At 50.3% G+C, this 20,971-nt stretch overlaps 1 long non-coding RNA gene across 1 annotated transcript; it reads right to left on the bottom strand.

The window, feature by feature from the left end:
* Nucleotides 1-9,598: 9,598 nt before the first annotated feature.
* Nucleotides 9,599-13,058, bottom strand: LOC138284590 (uncharacterized). Its single transcript, XR_011201425.1, has 2 exons — nucleotides 10,488-13,058; nucleotides 9,599-9,961 (listed from the first exon to the last, which is right to left on the bottom strand). It is a non-coding gene; the product is annotated as an uncharacterized lncRNA (long non-coding RNA).
* Between the last annotated feature and the right edge of the window lie 7,913 nt (nucleotides 13,059-20,971).

Here is a 20,971-nt window from a genome sequence, read left to right as displayed (position 1 = left end):
TCAACTTAGTTGTCAGAATGAGGAATCCATCTATAAACTGGTCAGTGCATGGATAAGACAGAGGAGATTAAACAAATCTTTTTTTAGTATTATGCTGGTCTACACTGTAGATGATTTGGTGAAAGACAGGAGGCAGGACCAGTGAAAAGATAATTTTATGGAAAGTTTACAATTGCCAGACATGACAGAAGAGGGGACTTCCCTCTTATTAAGCCCATCTCTGAGAGTGTGGTGAAAGAGATTATAGGACACCACCTTGATGGCAAGGCCCCTGTGGAGTATGGTTTTGGTTCCGGGTTTTACAAAACTTTTGTTTAACTTCCTAAGGTGGAGGGAGGCCTGGAATTGCTGGATTTTCAGAAATGTTATATGGCATCTTCCATTTTGCAATTATGGCATTTTTAATGCCCTCCTCCAGTTTTGGCAACTCTATTCTTCTAGGTATGTTAGAACATTTGGAGGTCCCTCACCTTAGGTGGTGTGTTGTAATTCAGAAACAGCCCAGAAAAGTTAGCTACCAGGAATTAAATCTCTCAGGATTCTTGAAAGATAAAGGGGGTCATCCCGACCCTGGCGGTCAAAGACCGCCAGGGCCGCGAATGACGGAAGCACCGCCAACAGGCTGGCGGTGCTTCCTTGCCCATTCTGACCGCGGCGGTAAAGCCGCGGTCAGAAAACCGGGGCCGGCGGTTTCCCGCCGGTTTACCCCCGGCTGGGCGAATCCTTGCAGCGCCGCCATAGGGATTCTGACCCCCTTACCGCCAGCCTGTTTCTGGCGGTTGTCATCGCCAGGAAGAGGCTGGCGGTAACGGGTGTCTAGGGGCCCCCTAACAGGGCCCCATTAAGCTTTTCACTGTCTGCTTAGCAGACAGTGAAAAGCGCGACGGGTGCAACTGCACCCGTCGCACCCCCGCAACACCGTCAGCTCCATTCGGAGCCGGCTTCTGTGTTGCAGGGCTCCTTCCCGCTGGGCCGGCGGGCGCTACCTTGGGTAGCACCCGCCGGCCCAGCGGGAAGGTCAGAATGGCACCAGCGGGAAGGTCAGAATGGCACCAGCGGTCTTTTGACCGCGGTGCGGCCAAATGGCAGTTCCCGCCAGGCGGGCGGCAACCGCCGCCCGCCGGGGTCAGAATGACCCCCAAAGTGTTCACTAGATACAGGATGCATCATACTAAAGCAGAAACCCCACTGTGGTATTGCAAATCTCCTGTCCCCTGCTCTATCCGAGTAATTGATAGGGTATTGGGCGGGTTTATCTATCACTAAGGTAGGGAATTTGTTTAAAGGAATCAGGGTGAAAACTCCTCCAGCTCTTGATTTGGGAAAGGCAGCTCATAAGTATTATCACTTTTTTATGCATATTTAAATTAGGGCCATTTATAGTAATTTGTTGTACAAAAGCTCCATAGAGGGACCGACCCGCCATGGCAACTCTAGTCCAAACTTTGTACAACAATTTGTATAGAAGTTGAGGTGTCCATGGGTGGGGGGGTTTGCCCCAGATTACCCAAGGGGGTGGTTCCTGCTTATGTAGAGGGGGATGATATAGACAAGTGGTTGGAGGCCTTTGAGAGGGCACTCCACATGAGAAGGGTTAGGCCTCAATACTGGGGTTCCCTTTTGTGGGAGTTGGTCCCCAACTCAGGGAGGGATAGGCTTCTGACCTTAAGAGGGGAGGAGGCAGATTCATACCCTAGTATGAAGAGGTGCTTAACCAAGAAGTTTGGTCTGACCCCAGAGCAGTATAGAATGAAGTTCAGGGACACCCAGATGGTCAGTACCCAGTCTTGGGTTGACTTTGTAGACACCTCACTTAAGGCACTAGAGGGCTGGATTATTGGTAACAAAATAAATACTTATGAGGGGTTATACAATCTGATCATGAGAGAGCACATCTTGACCAATTGTACCCAAGAAAGGTTACGCCAGCATCTAGTGGACTCTAAGCTGACCAACCCTAGAGAGCTAGGGGAGGCAGCTGATGAGTGGTTGAGAACCAGGGTGGTTGTGAAGTCCCAGGGGGGAGACTCCAAGAAGGGGGGGTCAGGTCCCCAAAAACCTAAGGAGGGAGGTGGTAAGCCCACCACAGAGACTCCCTCTGTACCCCAGAACCCTAAGAAGGAGGAGAGTAAATACCACTCCCACTCTGACAAGCAGAGACAGGGAGACCCAGGGTTAAAAAATCTCTTGGACAGTGAGGCGTGCTTTGACTGTCAGCAGACAGGTCACTTCAGAGGAGATGCAGCCTGTCCAAAGAAGGTGGTTAGCACTGGGCTGTCCAGTGTAGCCATAGAGGAGGACTCCTCAGATGATGAAGTCCTCCTAGCGTTGAGCTGGGAGACAGGACCAGATGGTAAGCTGGTGATCCCTGAGGGTGGGAGTAGGCACTTCCACCCCATTCAAGTGAATGGGATCCCTACCACTGGCCTGAGAGACACCTGTGCCAGTCACACTATAGTGATCGACCGGTTAGTGACCCCAGACATGTATGTCCCAGGAGAGACTAGGAAAGTCAGGATAGCCACAGGGGAGGTCATCTCCAAACCTGTAGCCATAGTGCCCCTAGAGAGGGAGGGTATCCTTGACTGGTTTAGGGTGGTAGTCAGTGCTGACCTCTGTGATGATATTAATGGAGTTTGACCAATGACTTTGTGTTTCACCACTGCGCATATTAGTTGCTCAATGTTCACCAGTAGCACATTGTATGTTTTGTTCACTTTAGCCGCCTATGGGCTTTGACATGGCATTAGCCATTACTTTCTGTATTCAGTTTAGCCGCCTATGGGCTTTGACATTGCATTAGCCATTACATTCTGTATTCTGCCTATTGGCTTTGAAATGATGTATTCAGTTTAGCTGCCTATTGGCTTTGACATGCTATTAGATATTACATTCTGTATTCAGCTTAGCTGCCTATGGGCTTTAACATGATATTAAACATTGCATTTTGTATCCAGCTCAGCTGCCTATTGGCTTTGACATGATATTAGACATTGCATTTTGTATTCAGCTCAGCTGCCTATTGGCTTTGACATGACATTAGACATTACATTTGATATGTAAGTTAGCTGCCTATTGCCTTTAACGTGGAGTTAGACATTGCAGTTGAGAATCCAAGCTGTGTTTTTGCACAAGATGAACCAACCTGTTTTTCTCACAGTAGACTAGACCTGATAAGAGAGGGTACATTGGGTGTTTTTCTCTCTGCTCGAGCTTGGGAAGAGGAGCAGTCTAGGAGATCTGGCCAGTCTCTAAAGGATTGCATAGTTTTCCCGAGTCTGAGAGGAGGGGGCACACCTTTGTAATGGATGTCTCAGGGCTTCAGAGAATTAGATTCGAATCTGCCTGACTTCAGGCTGGAACTTGGTGCCAGTTGCCAGCCTCCCGTGTGGGTAGATTATCTCTTTCTCGCAGTTGACCAGGAGTCATCAACTTGCAGACCCTAGAAAGATGAAGCTGTAAATAGTTTCTCACACAGTGAAGTATTTGTTTTGCTTTGCATTCAATATCTTATAAATATAACCTGCTGTGTATATTGCAAACTGTGCATTAACGTGTGCTTGAAATCTATTGATTCGTCTCTCACAAACTTGTGGTTTTAGAAGAATTAACAACAATAAAAGTCTTCTTTGAACTCAGAAGTGCATTCTTGATATGTTCTGCAAGCTCTGAAAACGAGATAAGTAAGGAAAGCAGAACACCTCCCCTAGATTGTATCCTGGGCAATGACCTCCCAGAGGTGAGTCTGGTCCCAGATGGGGCGGTCGCCCAGGGCGCACCCCCAAACCAAAGTCCTGGGGAGTCAGTCCCTACAGAAGACAGGGGTCCCCAAGAAAAGGAAAGAAGAAAAGGAAGGGTAGGCCACTCTTAAAGAGAGTTCCAGGTAGCCAAAGGCCTTCTGCCCCAGTAGGGGGGGAGCCCAGAGTTGGCACTGGTGAGGCCTCACCTGACCCCAAGGAAGACCTGAGTAGTCAGGCAGCTGTCCAGATGCAGGGTGTTGCCCCTGCACTGAAGGGAGAGTGGAAGGAGGGTGCCTGCCACAGGAGGTGGTAGCCCCCCACTCTAGACAGCAAGAGGGATGCCAGGGCCCCACAGTTGCCCCTAAAGCAGCTCAGCCACCTGTCAGTGGAGAGCTTAGGGTGTGGTTCTGGGTACTGACAGCTGTCAGTAGCCTCTGCTGTGTGCTAGCCTTCCTGGCAGCACTGCACTTGGCCTGGGAGGCAGACCCCAGGGCCAAAAGCAAAGTGGGCCCCCTGACCCTGTTGGTCATGTTGGGGTTGCTCAAGTGTTGGGTGACCTCTTTGGGTAAGCTAGGTGTTGCCCTAGCAAAGTTAGGAGTAGGGGAGGTGGGCACCTCACTACCCAAGTTGGCAGAGAGAGAGGAGGAAGATCCCCCTAGAGGGAAGTTTCAGTTTGAGATGGGTCCTTTCACTGTTGGGATGGCTTCACTACCCAGAGGGAGTGGCCATGGCAGGAGGATGTAAGGCAGAGTAGGCCCTGCAAAGGGACAGCCAGTTTTCTTCTCTGTCTTCCTCGCCTAACAAGCCAGGAAGATTCTCCCAGGGTTGGGCTGAGTCTCCTGGGCGTGTGGGCTGGGGGGGGGCTAGTGTGAGAAAACAGGGCTGATTGCAGAGGCCCCCTAACTTTTTGCCCCCATTTCCACTTTTTGCTGGTGTTTTCCTGACTCTGATGGTGCCCTGGGTACTGCAAACCAGTCCCAGGGCCTGTACTCTGTGTAAAATGGATATGCAAATTAGGCTAATTATAATTGGCTAAGTTAACCTACCTATAAGTCCCTAGTATATGGTAGGGCATGTAGGTTTAGGGACCACAGCATAGGTAGTGCACCCATAGGTGCACTGCTGAGGTGCCCAGTGTCATTTTAAAGGCAGGCCTGCCTTGATGCTGCTTTTAAATTAAAGTTATATGCAAATTCGACTTTGGAATTAAAAGTAGTTCCAAAGTCTTAAACTACCTTATTTTTACATATAAGTCACCCCTAAGGTGTGCCCTATGTGCCCCTAGGGCTGGGTGCCATGTAAATATAAGCAGGGACTTTATAAAAATAGTTTTATAAGCCCTGGTGAGGTAAAAACAGCCAAATGTGTTTTTCCCTCATTGTAGTAAATGGCCTTCACAGGCTAGAATGGGGAGACTTTATTTTAATTTTTAAAGTCTCCTTAAATGATGCATACCAAGAGTTTGGTATGCAATTAATTGTTGTAATAAATCCCACAACTTCCAGTTGTGGGATTTAATATAACTTGTTCAGGTAAAGAGTTTTAAACTTTACCTGAAAAGTTGCCAATTTCAGCCCTGCATTGTTTTTGCTGCTGTGCTCTGATTGGCCAACCCCTAGCAGCTTGGCCAAGCTGCCTTGATGAGGTGTGAAGTGGCCTGGCTTCACACAAAGGAATGTGCCTGTGGGGTGGGAAGGAATCTCCCCTCAGCAGATGGTGAGGCAGGAAGGGGGAGGGCTGCCAAACTGGTCTTCAAAGGCAGAGAAGGTCATTTGGAGCAACCAGCAACACCCCCCCATCCTGCAACCCCAGACAACTAGGTGCCCCTTGATTAGATTAGGAGAGGGCAGGAGAGGGGTGTGTTTATGATTTTTAGCCACAGCAGTGGGTGGGCTCAGCCAGATGTAACCTCCAAAAATCAGATTCAGCCATGATGGATTTTTAGAGAATGTTGCCTCCTGGGATTGATTTTTGCCACACTTCCCAGGAAGTGGTCATCACAGGGGGAAGGACCCTGCACCTGATTGCAGAACCAGGACCCCCTGCTTTTCACCCAGGAGCAAGGATAAAACTGGCAGACCTGCACCCACACCTCAGTTCCCTACCACATCCAACAAGGAAGAACAACAGAAGAAGAAGGACTGCCCTGCTGGACCCCTGGCCTGCACCTGGAACCTGCACTCAGAAGGACTGCACCAGCTGCACACTTGGGCTTCACCACAAGAAGGACTTTGCCTGGCTTCAACTGGTTCAAGAAGGGACTCCCTGTTTGCTACAGGTGAAAAATTGCTAACCAGAGTCCCCTGCACCAACTCCTGAAGAAAGCGACCAGCTGACCACTGCCCAGTGGCCAAAAAGGAGTTTGCGCCAGGTGCATTCTGGGAGTTGTAGTCCGCACCCCCCACGGACCATCTCAGAACTTCTGGACCCTTGGGGTGAGCTGTGGACCTCAAAAAAACCTTAAATGGACATCTGTGAGAAGCCCAAGAAGTTTGGAGAAGTTTGGACAACTTTTGTAAAAAAGCTCCATAGAGGGACCGACCCGCCGCGGCAACTCTAGCCGGCTTGCCTCATCCGCGACCCGGCCTGATTTGCTGGTTCGTCCCAGTTAAGAAAATCTCAGAAAAAGAGACTAAGGGGCATATTTATACTCCATTTGCGCCGAATTTGCGTCGTTTTTTTCGACGCAAATTCGGCGCAAAACTAACGCCATATTTATACTTTGGCGTTAGACGCGTCTAGCGCCAAAGTATGAGGAATGAGCGTCATTTTTTTGCGTGAACGCCTTCCTTGCGTTAATGAGATGCAAGGTAGGCGTTCCCGTCTAGAAAAATGACTGCGACGCAAATGCGTCGTATTTATACTCCCGGGCAAAAATCACGCCCTGGAGTGGGCGGGGCAAAAAACCCCGCATTTGCGCCTCTTTTTAACGCCTGGGTCAGGGCAGGCGTTAAGGGACCTGTGGGCTCAAAATGAGCCCACAGCTGCCGTCCCATGCCCCCAGGGACCCCCCCTGCCACCCTTGCCCACCCCAGGAGGACACCCAAGGCTGGAGGGACCCACCCCAGGGACATTCAGGTAAGTTCAGGTAAGTATAATTTTTTTTTTAATTTTTTTTTTTTTTGGCATAGGGGGGCCTGATTTGTGCCCCCCTACATGCCAGAATGCCCAATGACCATGCCCAGGGGACATAAGTCCCCTGGGCATGGCCATTGGGCAAGGGGGCATGACTCCTGTCTTTACTAAGACAGGAGTCATGTAAATGGCGTCTGGGCGTCGTTAAAAATGGCGCAAATCGGGTGGAGGCGATTTTTTGCGTCAACCTGACTTGCACCATTTTTAAGACGCCCTAGCGCCATTTTTCCCAACGCCGGCGCTGCCTGGTGTACGTGGTTTTTTTCCACGCACACCAGGCAGCGCCGGTCTGCTTGCGCCGGCTAACGCCATTCAATAAATACGGCGCCCGAATGGTGCTTCAGAATGGCGTTAGCCGGCGAAAAATTTTTTGACGCTAAACTGCGTTAGCGCAGTTTAGCGTCAAAAAGTATAAATACGGGCCTAAGTGCGAAGGTAAAAAGTTGACCGGGACCTCCCAGCCAGCGTATCCGTGGAGGGCTCCATGGACGTCGGATCAAGATCCAGGTTTACCCCGGTCGAAGGATTTTCACTTTGAAAAAGAGACTAAGGTGGTCATTACAACCCTGGCGGTCGGTGCTAAAGCGGCGGTAAAACCGCCAACAGGCCAGCGGGAAAAAAAATTGAATCACGACCATGGTGGAAACCACCAACATAGACAGCCACTTTAACACTCCGACCGCCTCGGCGGTACAAACAAACAGCGCGGCGGTCACCGCCAGCAGACAGGCGGGAGTCAAAGTACCGCCCACAGTATCACAACAGTCCAATCCGCCACCTTTCCGGGGCGGATTCACTGCTGATAAAAACACGGCGGAAACAGGCATTTCGAAGGGAAAACGCTCACCTCTACACACCCCACGAGGAACGAGGACACCATGGACCCGGAACTCCAAATCCTCCCAGCCATAGTCTTCCTGCTCCTCTACCAGGAACACGTACGCCGGCGCAGAAGACAACGGTGAGTACTAAACCTACGACACAGGGAAGGGGGGAGGGAAAAAACAGTGACACACACACGCAACACCCCCACCCTCATCCACTACAACACACACACTAATACATATCTATACATCACAGTTACACCCCCCAGACCCTGTGGAAGAATGCAAAGACAAAAGGAAATGACTGTAACCATTGAAATATATTGAAATACAGCAATCAAAAATATATACACACTAAAAACTATTATATACACCAAATTTACAAGTCCAGGCATTGTACCAGGCATTGTCCGTGGACCACTGGGCCCAAAAAACATGGGCAAAGCCCTGTAGTGCTTTCCTCTTATTTAGTTTCTAAGCACTAACATAACACAACAGAAATGCACTTCTGAGGTCAAAGAAGACTTTTATTGTTATTTTATTCTTCCCCAACCACAATGTTTATGAATGAATGACGAATTAGTAGCTTTCAAGTCCGCGTTAATCAAACAAAATATATCAGTTTGCAATATACACAGCAGGTTATATTTATAAGATATTGAATGCAAAGCAAAACAAATACTTCACCGTGTGGGAACTATTTACAGCTGCATCTTTCTAAGGTCTGCAGGCTGAGGACCCCTGTCAGCCGCGAGAGAGAGTGTCATCTACCCACACGGGATGCTGGCAGCTGGCGCCAAGCTCCAGCACGAGGTCCGGCAGATTCGAATCTGACTCTCTGCAGCCTGTTACATTCGTTACAAAGGTGTGCCCCCTCCTCTCAGACCTGGGAAACTGAGCAAGCCTTTTGGAGACTGGCCAGGTCTCCAAGACTACTCCTGTTCCCAAGCTCAAGGGAAGAGAAACGACGCCCATGTACTCTCTCTTATCAGGTCTAGTCTACTGTGAGAGCAAAACATCTTGGTTCTCTGGTGCAAAAACACAGCTTGGAAAAATACAGAACTCCACGTTAAAGGCAATGGGCAGCTAACCTAAATATCAAATGCAATGTCATGTTAAAGGCAATAGGCAGCTAACCTAAATATCAAATGCAATGTCTAGTGTCATGTCAAAGCCAATAGGCATCTAAGCTGAATACAAAATACAATGTCTTATATCATGTCAAAGCCCATAGGCAGCTGAGCTGAATACAAAATGCAATGTATAATATCATGTCAAAGCCAATAGGCAGCGGAGCTGAATACAAAGTGTAATGTATAATATCATGTCAAAGCCAATAGGCAGCGGAGCTGAATATCATGTCAAAGCCAATAGGCAGTTAAGCTGAATACAAAGTGTAATATATGATATCATGTCAAAGCCAATAGGCAGCGGAGCTGAATACAAAATGTAATATATGATATCATGTCAAAGCCAATAGGCAGAATATCTAATAGCATGTCAAAGTCAATAGGCAGCTAAATTGAATACATCATGTCAAAGTCAATAGGCACAATACAGAATGTAATGACTAATGCAATGTCAAAGCCCATAGGCGGCTAAACTGAACAAAACATACCATGTGCTACTGGTGAACATTGAGCGACTAATATGCGCAGTGGTGAAACACAAAGTCATTGGTCAAAACAACACTTTATCAAATGGCAGGACATTCCGCCCTTTGACCAATGAATTTTTGTTTCACATATCTCTTGTGTCAAACCAAAAACAAAAAACATCAGCACAAAAAAAAAAAACATTATGATCAAATCAAATTTCAATGATCAAAGCAATCCCTGTAAAGCAATAGAAGTGAATTAACACATTGATCTCATAACCTTTCACATCAGATACATCTACATAGAAAAGACTGGGCAATTTTTTTTTTTTTTTTTTTTTTTCTGAATGAGTCTCTAATTCAACAGTGTTAGCAATTTGATGTGGCATGAGTTCTGCTCATGTAAAGGTGCACGGTCCACCTGAAAGGTTTTCTGGAAGGTAAGCAAAAGTCAGAGTTCCATACGAGAGGGAAAAAAAAAAAAACACAGCAAACAAGTTGAACTTGAACTGAAGGCGCAGTTTGCGCAAAATGGATCCATGGTGCTGGCACTTTACTCAGCCAGGTTCAGGTTGGGGATTCGGTCCCTTCCCCGACCCCACACGCACACACCGGAAGGGGGACCACGCAGCACACTCAGGGACAGTGGCGAAACGTGGTAGGATCTGCAAAAGAAACAAGTATGACTTTTCTTGCAAATAACATTTTTCATTTAAACTGCACCCTTCTTCTTTCTTTCCCTGTTTTATAATCAGCAGGACGTTTTTGGGGCCCTTTGTTATATTCTCTGCAGGTTCTGGAGGATCACTTGGGGCTTCAGCCCACACATCAGCACTGAGGTTTTTATCTGCTGCGCCACAGCTTCCTTTTTCTTGCACTGTCAGAAGGGCTGGGGCAGACTCCTTCTTTACCAAACCTCCATTCACTGCATTTTTGCCAATTTGGGCCATTCTGTCTCCAATTTGTATGAATGAATCAGATTCTTTTCTAGGTATCAGCATAATTTCGATTTTTCCTTGGTAATTTGCAGCAATCACTCTCCCTAAAACCTGATCAATTTGCCATTTCTGTTCTGGTAACTTTCCTCTCCCCAACTGCTCTGTGACTGCTTGCATGACAGATTGCTTTTGTGCGTGCTGCACAGTTTTTATCAAATCTAGGGGAATGTGCATCCCTCTCATCTCTGCCCACCTGTAAGTGGCCTTTTCACATTTCTGGGGCACCCACATAGCCATCCCCACTAAGGCAGAATTCTGGGTGAACACTTCTCTCTCTGCATTTTTCTCATTAACATCTGCAAGGTAATTGAACCAGTTAGGTACAAGCCATGTGGCTAAAACATTATCAAAGAACCAAAAATCAGCATAAAAATGACACATCTCATGTAGCTTTTGCTTTAAAATCTGACACACATTATACAACGCTGTTCCTTCTACTGTGCCAGAAAACAACATTTCAGTCAATGAATCATTAGTAAAACAAACATGCTTTTTATCTTCAGTAGACACGAATTCAAATGGTGCACACAATTTCATTGGTAATTCTTTTACCTGTGGTACTCTAGCCCTGTCTTGCAAGTACCAGATCCATTGTATGATTCTAGCTAGGGGCACTATTTTCTTCCCTTGTTCATGATTTAAATGTACATAAGTATTTCCTTCTTGCACTGCGCAGAAACCTAAAGTCTGCATTATTTCATTTGCCAAATCACAAGCGCGCAGCTGCATATTATTTTTCACAGTGACCATGTACAAAAGTGTTAGGATTTCTCTCAAATGAGGGCTATTCTTTTTCCAAAAATCAAACAAGCTAATGAAACTCGGGGTGTCTTGCTCTAAAATCCTTCGTTTTACTTGTGCATTTTGCAACGTAACTCGTAAATCACATTCTGGTCTCTCGTCCCTGTTATCAGTTAAGGAATGCACTTTGGCTGCCAAAAACCCTGGCTCACACGGAAACTCAGTGCAGCTCGGAGCTGTCTTAACCCCCTCATTACTGGAATGGGACAAGAAAGATTCTTCATTTTTATAACTTTCAGCATTATTTTGAATTATTGTATCCTGGCTAATTTGCTCACCTAAATTCCTATTTTCATGTTCCAACTTCCTACATTTCTCCTGCATTTCTCTGTAAGCAGATAAAGGTATCCAGACCTTTCTGTCATCATTACTTCCAAAACACACGTTTTCTACATATATACAACAGGAATTATTTCTCAAAACATTATCAGGCCTTTTAGCTACACATGCATTTTCTTCTGTAATTCTCCAAACAGAAAACAATTCACAGTTTTTCTTAGCACCATCAGGCAGTTCATCAACACATGTATTCTCAGACATGGTCTGCCGTGCTACTGTGATTCTCCAAACAGAAAACAATTTCGGTAATTCTCCAAACAACAAAAAAACAATTACACTTTTAAAGTGTGCACTTAGAAATCTACTAACTCGTCAAACCCCTTCTTAATCACCTCTTAATGACCGACCCCACGACTCCAGGTACCAATTGTAGTGCTTTCCTCTTATTTAGTTTCTAAGCACTAACATAACACAACAGAAATGCACTTCTGAGGTCAAAGAAGACTTTTATTGTTATTTTATTCTTCCCCAACCACAATGTTTATGAATGAATGACGAATTAGTAGCTTTCAAGTCCGCGTTAATCAAACAAAATATATCAGTTTGCAATATACACAGCAGGTTATATTTATAAGATATTGAATGCAAAGCAAAACAAATACTTCACCGTGTGGGAACTATTTACAGCTACATCTTTCTAAGGTCTGCAGGCTGAGGACCCCTGTCAGCCGCGAGAGAGAGTGTCATCTACCCACACGGGATGCTGGCAGCTGGCGCCAAGCTCCAGCACGAGGTCCGGCAGATTCGAATCTGACTCTCTGCAGCCTGTTACATTCGTTACAAAGGTGTGCCCCCTCCTCTCAGACCTGGGAAACTGAGCAAGCCTTTTGGAGACTGGCCAGGTCTCCAAGACTACTCCTGTTCCCAAGCTCAAGGGAAGAGAAACGACGCCCATGTACTCTCTCTTATCAGGTCTAGTCTACTGTGAGAGCAAAACATCTTGGTTCTCTGGTGCAAAAACACAGCTTGGAAAAATACAGAACTCCACGTTAAAGGCAATGGGCAGCTAACCTAAATATCAAATGCAATGTCATGTTAAAGGCAATAGGCAGCTAACCTAAATATCAAATGCAATGTCTAGTGTCATGTCAAAGCCAATAGGCATCTAAGCTGAATACAAAATACAATGTCTTATATCATGTCAAAGCCCATAGGCAGCTGAGCTGAATACAAAATGCAATGTATAATATCATGTCAAAGCCAATAGGCAGCGGAGCTGAATACAAAGTGTAATGTATAATATCATGTCAAGGCCAATAGGCAGCGGAGCTGAATATCATGTCAAAGCCAATAGGCAGTTAAGCTGAATACAAAGTGTAATATATGATATCATGTCAAAGCCAATAGGCAGCGGAGCTGAATACAAAATGTAATATATGATATCATGTCAAAGCCAATAGGCAGAATATCTAATAGCATGTCAAAGTCAATAGGCAGCTAAATTGAATACATCATGTCAAAGTCAATAGGCACAATACAGAATGTAATGACTAATGCAATGTCAAAGCCCATAGGCGGCTAAACTGAACAAAACATACCATGTGCTACTGGTGAACATTGAGCGACTAATATGCGCAGTGGTGAAACACAAAGTCATTGGTCAAAACAACACTTTATCAAATGGCAGGACAAGCCCACACCAGATACCTGACCAAAACGGAGAGAACACTGCAGGGGCATCAGATATCAAAACTACAGGCACCTCAGGGGGAAGGGAAGGGGGGGCACCTCAGCCTGATGAGTGCACGACGCCAGATCCACGAGGGGGCTCCATAGCCACTGTTCCATCCTGGGGAGTGCAAAGCCACAGTCTCACAAGTCTCTACAGTGGGTGGGTTGCCCACTGTTCCATCCTGGGGAGTGCAAAGCCACAGTCTCTCAAGTCTCTACAGTGGGTGGGTTTCCGACTGTTCCATCCTGGGGAGTGCAAAGCCACAGTCTCTCAAGTCTCTACAGTGGATGGGTTGCCCACTGTTCCATCCTGTGGAGTGCAAATCCACAGTCTCTTAAGTCTCTACAGTGGGTGGGTTGCCCACTGTTCCATCCTGGGGAGTGCAAAGCCACAGTCTCTCAAGTGGATAACAGTCTCCACTGGTTCTGGAGGGTGCATGTTGGCCAGAGTGCTTCTTCCTGTGCAGGAATGAAGTAGTGGATGCATGTCTCCACTGGTTCTGGAGGGGGCCTGGTGCCCAGAGGGCATCGTGCAGCCCTGTCCGACACAGATGCAGCACTGCCCCTGCCGCTCATGGGCCAGCGCTGCGTGAGATGGTGGTCCCCTGTTCAGCGGTGCTTGAGATGGCGGTCCCCTGTTCAGCGGTGCTTGGGATAGCCGTGCCCTGTTCAGCAGTGCTTGAGATGGCTGTCCCCTGTTCAGCAGTGCTTGAGATATCCGTGCCCTGTTCAGCGGTGCTTGGGATAGCCGTGCCCTGTTCAGCGGTGCTTCAGATGGCGGTCCCCTGTTCAGCGGTGCTTGGGATAGCCGTGCCCTGTTCAGCGGTGCTTCAGATGGCGGTCCCCTGTTCAGCAGTGCTTGAGATAACCGTGCCCGGTTCAGCGGTGCTTGAGATGGCGGTCCCCTGTTCAGCGGTGCTTGGGATAGCCGTGCCCTGTTCAGCGGTGCTTGAGATGGCGGTCCCCTGTTCAGCGGTGCTTGGGATAGCCGTGCCCTGTTCAGCGGTGCTTCAGATGGCGGTCCACTGTTCAGCAGTGCTTGGGATAGCCGTGCCCTGTTCAGCAGTGCTTCAGATGGCGGTCCCCTGTTCAGCGGTGCTTGGGATAGCCGTGCCCTGTTCAGCGGTGCTTCGGATGGCGGTCCCCTGTTCAGCGGTGCTTCAGATGGCGGTCCCCTCTTCAGCGGTGCTTGGGATAGCCGTGCCCTGTTCAGCGGTGCTTGGGATAGCCATGCCCTGTTCTGCGGTGCTTCAGATGGCGGTCCCCTGTTCAGCGTTGCTGGCCATGCCGGGGTGCTCATGTGCCATCTGGCCTGGGCCTGGCGGGGCCCTCCTGCCCTCCTGTGGGTGCCGGGGCCCTCCTGGGCAGCTGTGCTGGGGCTTTTGGTGGCCTCGTGGGCAGCTGTGCTGGGGCTTTTGGTGGCCTCCTGGCCAGCTGGGATGGGGCTTGCGGGGCCCTCCTGGCCAGCTGGGCTGATGGCGGTGTTGTCAGGCGTGCTGCCCTTCCCAGCCTTTCCTCTCTCCTGTGGCCCTTCCCCACCTTGGCCGGTGTCCCAGCTGCCTCGACACTCCCGCCGGGAGCCCTGGTAGGGATTTTTGTCCCTGGTGTCTTGACCCTCTGCCGCCGTGCACTGTAAATTTTTGGATGTTTTTGAGGGGGGGGGGCTGGCTGTGCTGTGGCTCCGAAACCGACTGGCTGCCCTGGTGGGCGGTGCACTCCAGTGACCATGTACGACATGCACCACCTGGCCCGGTGATGTAGTGGCTGAGGTGCTAGCTCTGGGCCTATGACATGGACGGGGTGGGGGAGTTGAGGGAAAGAGGTTAAGTTTGGAGAGGAAAACTTTTTGGGGAGCAGTGGAACGGGTAGGTGTAGTGGGTATGGGAGTGGAGGAAGAGGTTGTGGTTGTAGGAGGTGTAAGTGGGGTGGCTTTGGGTGCAGGTGCCTGGGCAGTAGGCTGTCGTGAGGTGGATGGCTGTTGGGTGGGTGGCTGCCTGCGTTTGTGTATCTTGGGAGGGGGCGGCACAGACACACTGGGAGAGGACACAGGGGACGTGTAAATGGCAGTGGGGGTGGTGAGTACAGGTGTGCGGGGTGTTCTGGTGTGTGTGCTGCTGAGGGACGTAGTGGCTGAAGATGCTGTGCATGCAGGTGTGAGTGGAGACAAGACTGGCAGGGAGGAGGGAGACGTGGAGGAGGGGGACACAGTGGAGGCAGTGGATGTTGGTATGTCTGTATGTGGATGTTGCTTGTGTGACTGCCTGTGGGATGTGTGGTGCTTATGTCTGCGTGAGCTGCCCTTGGGTGTTGAGGTGTGTGCAGGCTGGTCTGATGGTATGCTTGGGATAGGCAGAGGTACAGGGGATTGGGTCTGGGTGTAGGAAGTTGGAGGGGGGAGGCTAGACACAGGGACAATGGCTGCCATCAGTGCTGAGGCCAGAGATTGCAGGGTTCGATGAAGGGCAGCCTGACCAGAATGAATGCCCTCCAGGAATGCATTACTTTGGTGCATTTCCCTTTCTACACCCTGGATGGCATTCAAAATGGTAGACTGCCCAACAGTGACCGACCTGAGGAGGTCAATGACCTCCTCACTGAGGGCAGCAGGGGTGACTGGGGCAGGGCCTGAGGTGCCTGGGGCGAAGGAGATGCCCACCTTCCTGGGTGACCGGGCACGGGGCAAACGCTGAGGGGCTGCTGGGAGGGCGGTGCTGGTGCGGGGGTGGCGGCTGTACCTGTTGTTGCGGGGGCAGAGATGTTGCCACCATCACAAGGGAGCTCCCATCAGAGGACGAGTCTGATCCACTAATGTCCGCTCGTGTCCCTGCCGTGGAGCTCCCCTCGCCCTCCGTCACACTGGCGAATTCAGAGTCGGTAGTGTGGCCCTCCATGGCCATGTGGGATGCAGCTCCCTCGTGCTCCGGTGCCACTGCTCCTCCGCCTGATGATGCTAATGCACACATGAACAGGAATACCACAAAAAGGGGGGGGGGAACAGAAGAAAGACATGTTGAGTGCATGCATTCCTGCTACCGTTGGCGGACAGCACAGGCACAGAAGCCCCCTGCACTACGCCGCGCACTTGGGGTCCACTTTGCTAGCCCTGGGACATGGCCTACAAGGCTATGGACGACATCTGCACACATAGGTGACACAGGGCCATGAATAGCTGTACTTGGCACCCTACAGAGGTGGGGAGCGGGGGCACAGGGCCGTGCCTTACAGAGGGGCCTAGCCTACGGAACTCGCCCTGGCCTAGGGATACCCACAGCCCTCCTCCCCCACCCAGACACCTCCACAGCGCGCAAAGTTAGCAGAATGTGAGTGTACTCACCCCCTTGTGTCTGCTGTGATGCCCTCACGCGCCCATCCAACTCGGGGTAGGCCACCGCCAGGATCCAGAACATCAGGGGGGTCAAGGTCCGACGGGCTTCCCTCCCACGTTGGGAGGCCATCCCCAGCTGAGCCTCTGCCGTCTTCATGTTTCCAGCGGCGAATGTCCTCCCATCTCTTCCGGCAGTGGGTGCCCCATCTGTGGTAGACCCCCAGGGTCCAGACGTCCTTGGCGATGGCACGCCATATGTCCGTCTTCTGGTGGGCGCTTACCTATATGAAATGTACAGGGGGAGAAAAAAAGTAATTACCTTCTGCACCATCAATGTGAGTGGCCCCCCATCCCTACCCTTGCCATGTGGCACATGCACTCACCGTTGTTTCAAGCATGCCTCAATCACTCCCCCCCCCATCTTTCATCCACCCCACTCAACACAGGCATAGCCCATACAGCATGCTCCCAGTGTATTTACCTGTTTGTCTGGAGGACCGTAGAGTAGCGCGTACTGGGGGAGGACCCCATCCACAAGCTTCTCCAACTCCTCCGATGTGAAGGCAGGGGCCCTTTCCCCAGTCACATGAGCCATTGTCCCTTCCAGACCGAGGTCACAGCAGCACTTGCAGTGTAGGTCCTCTCCTGTCGAAGATCAGGTATCGAGTGAATTAACAGAGAGAAAATGGCAGTCACGTCCGCGGCGGTGCGTACCGCGACCGCCGGCGCACATCGTCATTGGCTCCTTAGACCCATAGGGTCCAATGTTAGCCAATGCAGCATTGCGCCGCGGTCTTCAATCGCCTACCGCCACGGTGTGCAACGCCAACGCAGTTACCTCACATCCCATTGTCACACCTTACAGGTCAGGCAGCAGCCATTTCAGGAGCTCACATGCCTTACTTTTTGTACTGCGCCACAAATACCTAGGCCTTGCATCCACACTCATACAAGCGATTCGATGGGTTAAGATCCGTGTTTTTTTAAAGCTGGGGTTACGTACCTCTGGGATGTTTGACTCTGTGCTCACTGTTGTCCTTCATAGGCACCGTCCGCTGGGACATGTGAGGAGATGGCGGTATCCTCCGGTGTATAGACCGCTGGTGGACCTGTCAACAATGGAGGAGAGACATCTCATCCTGACATACAGGCTTGACCGTGCCACTATTCTGGAACTGTGTGCCCAGCTGGAGCCAGACCTGATGTCACCTATCCGCCATCCCACAGGAATCCCCCCTCAAGTGCAGGTGCTGTCAGTACTCCATTTCCTAGCAAGTGGGTCATTTCAAACAACAGTGGCCATAGCATCAGGGATGTCCCAGCCTATGTTTTCCAACGTGTTGTCCAAAGTGTTGTCAGCCCTGCTGAAACACATGCAGAGCTACATCGTTTTCCCTGAGGTGGAGGATTTGGCTACAGTAAAAGGTGACTTCTATGCCCTTGGACATATCCCCAACATCATAGGTGCCATTGATGGGACCCATGTGGCTTTGGTCCCCCCCCCACAGGAGTGAACAGGTGTACAGAAACCGGAAGAATTATCATTCCATGAATGTCCAGTTGGTATGTTTGGCAGACCAGTACATCTGCCATGTGAATGCCATGTTCCCTGGCTCAGTGCGTGACGCCTACATCCTGCGGAATAGCAGCATCCCTTATGTGATGGGTCAGCTCCAGAGGCACCGTGTGTGGCTAATTGGTGACTCTGGTTACCCCAACCTGTCATGGCTACTGACCCCAGAATCCCAGGACTAGGGCAGAGGAACGCTACAATGAGGCCCATGGGCGAACTAGGAGGGTGATTGAGCGGACCTTTGGCCTCCTGAAGGCCAGGTTCAGGTGCCTCCATATGACAGGTGGATCCCTATTCTACTCACCAAAGAAGGTGTGCCAGATCATCGTGGCCTGCTGTATGCTTCACAACCTGGCTTTGCGTCACCAGGTGCCTTTTCTGCAGGAGGATGGTCCAGATGGTGGTGTTGTAGCAGCTGTGGAGCCTGTGGAGAGTGTAGAGGAGGAAGACGAAGAAGACGACATAGACAACAGGAACACGGTGATACTGCAATATTTCCAATGAACAGAGGTAAGAATACAAACCAGCCTACTACATTTACTTAAACACTACTACCTCTGTACTGTCTGTCCTTTTCACCCAGTGTATGGTAACTGAGTTGTCACTTTCCCTTACGATTTCAGAGATCTGGGTCCCACAGTGTGACATCTGCTTTGTTTCCCCATGGACTACAGCTGTGTGACATTGGTATGTTGGCATCACAATGTAAATAAGCATTTTGGCACTGTAATTACAGATAAATATATTCACATTCACAGACAGACTCCTGATTTTTTTGTGCAATAACGGTGTTTATTAAGGTGCAAATTATGGGAGGGGGGTTGTAAATTGGTGAGGGGTGATGGTGGAGGAATGTCCTCGGCAGAGTCCAGTCTATTAGTCTCACAGGTGCATTGTCCAAATGGGTCTGGGAAGTGGAGCTGGGGCAGTTTAAGGATGGACAGGGTGACAAAGTGGGACAGTGGGATGACTATCAGGGTGGTATCCTTTCTTGGCGGGGGTCTTGGCATCTTACTCTGTCCTCTTCCTGGATCTCTGGGACCGCTTGCGGGGTGGTTCTCCTTCTGCAGGGGGTGGGTGCTGGTGGCCTGTTGGTCCGGTGTCGGTGCCTCCTGTCCACTAGCGCCGGCAGAGGTGGTGTGCAGTTCTTGGTCCATGCTAGTGTTAGGGGCCCTTTGTGGTGCCACAGTGTCCCTCAAAGTGGTCACTACCAGATTCAGCACCCCTACGATGGTGCCCAGCGCGGAGCTGATGGTTCTGAGTTCCTCCCTGAAGCCCAAAGACTGTTCCTGCTGCATGCGCTGGGTCTCCTGAAACTTGGCCAGTACCGTAGCCATCGTCTCCTGGGAGTGGTGGTATGCTCCCATGATGGAGGAGAGGGCCTCGTGGAGAGTGGGTTCCCTGGGCCTGTCCCCACCCTGTCGCACAGCAGCCCTCCCAGTTCCCCTGTTTCCCTGGGCCTCTGTCCCCTGGACCGTGTGCCCACTGCCACTGCCCCCAGGTCTCTGTTGTTGTTGGGGTGGTGGGTTAACCTGGGTGCCCTGTAGTGGTGAACACACTGCTGCTTGACGTGTCCTGGAGACAGAGGTGTGGGCCCGCTGGGTGGGTGCTGTGCTGGTGTTTCCAGAGTGGGGTAGGTCTGAAGTGGCCTGTGGCTGTGTGAGGGGAACCGACTGTTCCGAGGTCCCCGATGGGCCGGGCTGGTCATCTAGATCCAGGTCGACAGAGCTGCAGTCATCACTGTGGGCCTCTTCTGGGGGGGGGGTGGAAATTTGTGGACCCTCCTGTGTGGTGACATTGCGTAGGGGTCCTGCAGGGGTATAAATGCATGATTATTGCATCTGTGTGTGGGATGGTGTGCAATGGGTGGGTGCCCGTGTCCCCCAGTGCTCGCATTCCTGTGTGGGGGCTTTTGTGTCGGTGGTTTGGGGGGGTATGGGTATGTGCAGTGGGCATGCTTTGGTGATGGGTGTCCATGCTTTGTGGTCGCATGCAGGGCTTGGTTTTGGGATGGGTGGGTTGTGATGGTGGGACATTTGCAAGGAGTAGGAGTGATGGGGGTGAGGCTGAGGGTGGGGGTATGTGTTGGCATGCAGGTGGGGTGGGGGGGATGAAGTAGTGAAGATGTCACTTACCAGAGTCCATTCCTCCAGATACTCCGCCGAGGCCCTCAGGATGCAGGATCGCCAAGACCTACTCCTCCCATGTCGTAAATTCTGGGGGAGGAGGTGGGGGTCCGCCGCCAGTCTTCTGCACTGCAATCCGGTGTCTGGATACCACGTAACGCACCTTCCCCCGTAGGTCGTTCCACCTCTTCCTGATGTCATCCCGATTTCTTGGGTGCTCTCTCACTGCGTTGACCCTGTCAACTATTCTGCTCCATAGCTCCATCTTCCTTGCAATGGACGTCTGCTGCACCTGTGCTCCGAATAGCTGTGGCTCTACCAGGATGATTTCCTCCACCATGACCCTGAGTTCCTCTTCCGAAAACCTGGGGTGTCTTTGCGGTGCCATGGGGTGGTGTTGGTGATGTGTGGGGTGGAATGTGTGGTGATAAGTGTGGTGATGTGTATTGGTGTGTTGTGTGAAGTGCGTGGTATTTGTGTGGGTGATGGTAATATGTGCGTCTGGGTGCTCGATTCTTCTATATGGTCTCTCTCTCTCTGTGTCGTCCCGATTTTTTTGTGGTGGGGGTTTGTGGGTGATGTGGGTGTGTGTTTTATATTGCATTGGGTGTGTGGGAGTGGTGTTTGTATGTGTATCAGGTGTGTGTATTTGGATTTGTCCAATGTGGCTGTGTTTTGTAGGAGTGTGTGTATTTTGAGCGCGGCGGTGTGTACCGCCAATGGGATACCGCGGTTGTAAGACCGCCGCGTGGATTTGTGTGTCGTGATAGTGTGGGCATATTTCTGTTGGCGTGACGGTGTCGGTTTGGTTATCGCCAGTTTATCGCTGGCCTTTGGTGTGG

Source organism: Pleurodeles waltl, chromosome 3_1 (assembly GCF_031143425.1).
Source record: "Pleurodeles waltl isolate 20211129_DDA chromosome 3_1, aPleWal1.hap1.20221129, whole genome shotgun sequence".
NCBI classification, from domain to species: Eukaryota; Metazoa; Chordata; class Amphibia; order Caudata; family Salamandridae; genus Pleurodeles; species Pleurodeles waltl.
This window is presented reverse-complemented; position numbering and strand designations above follow the sequence as displayed.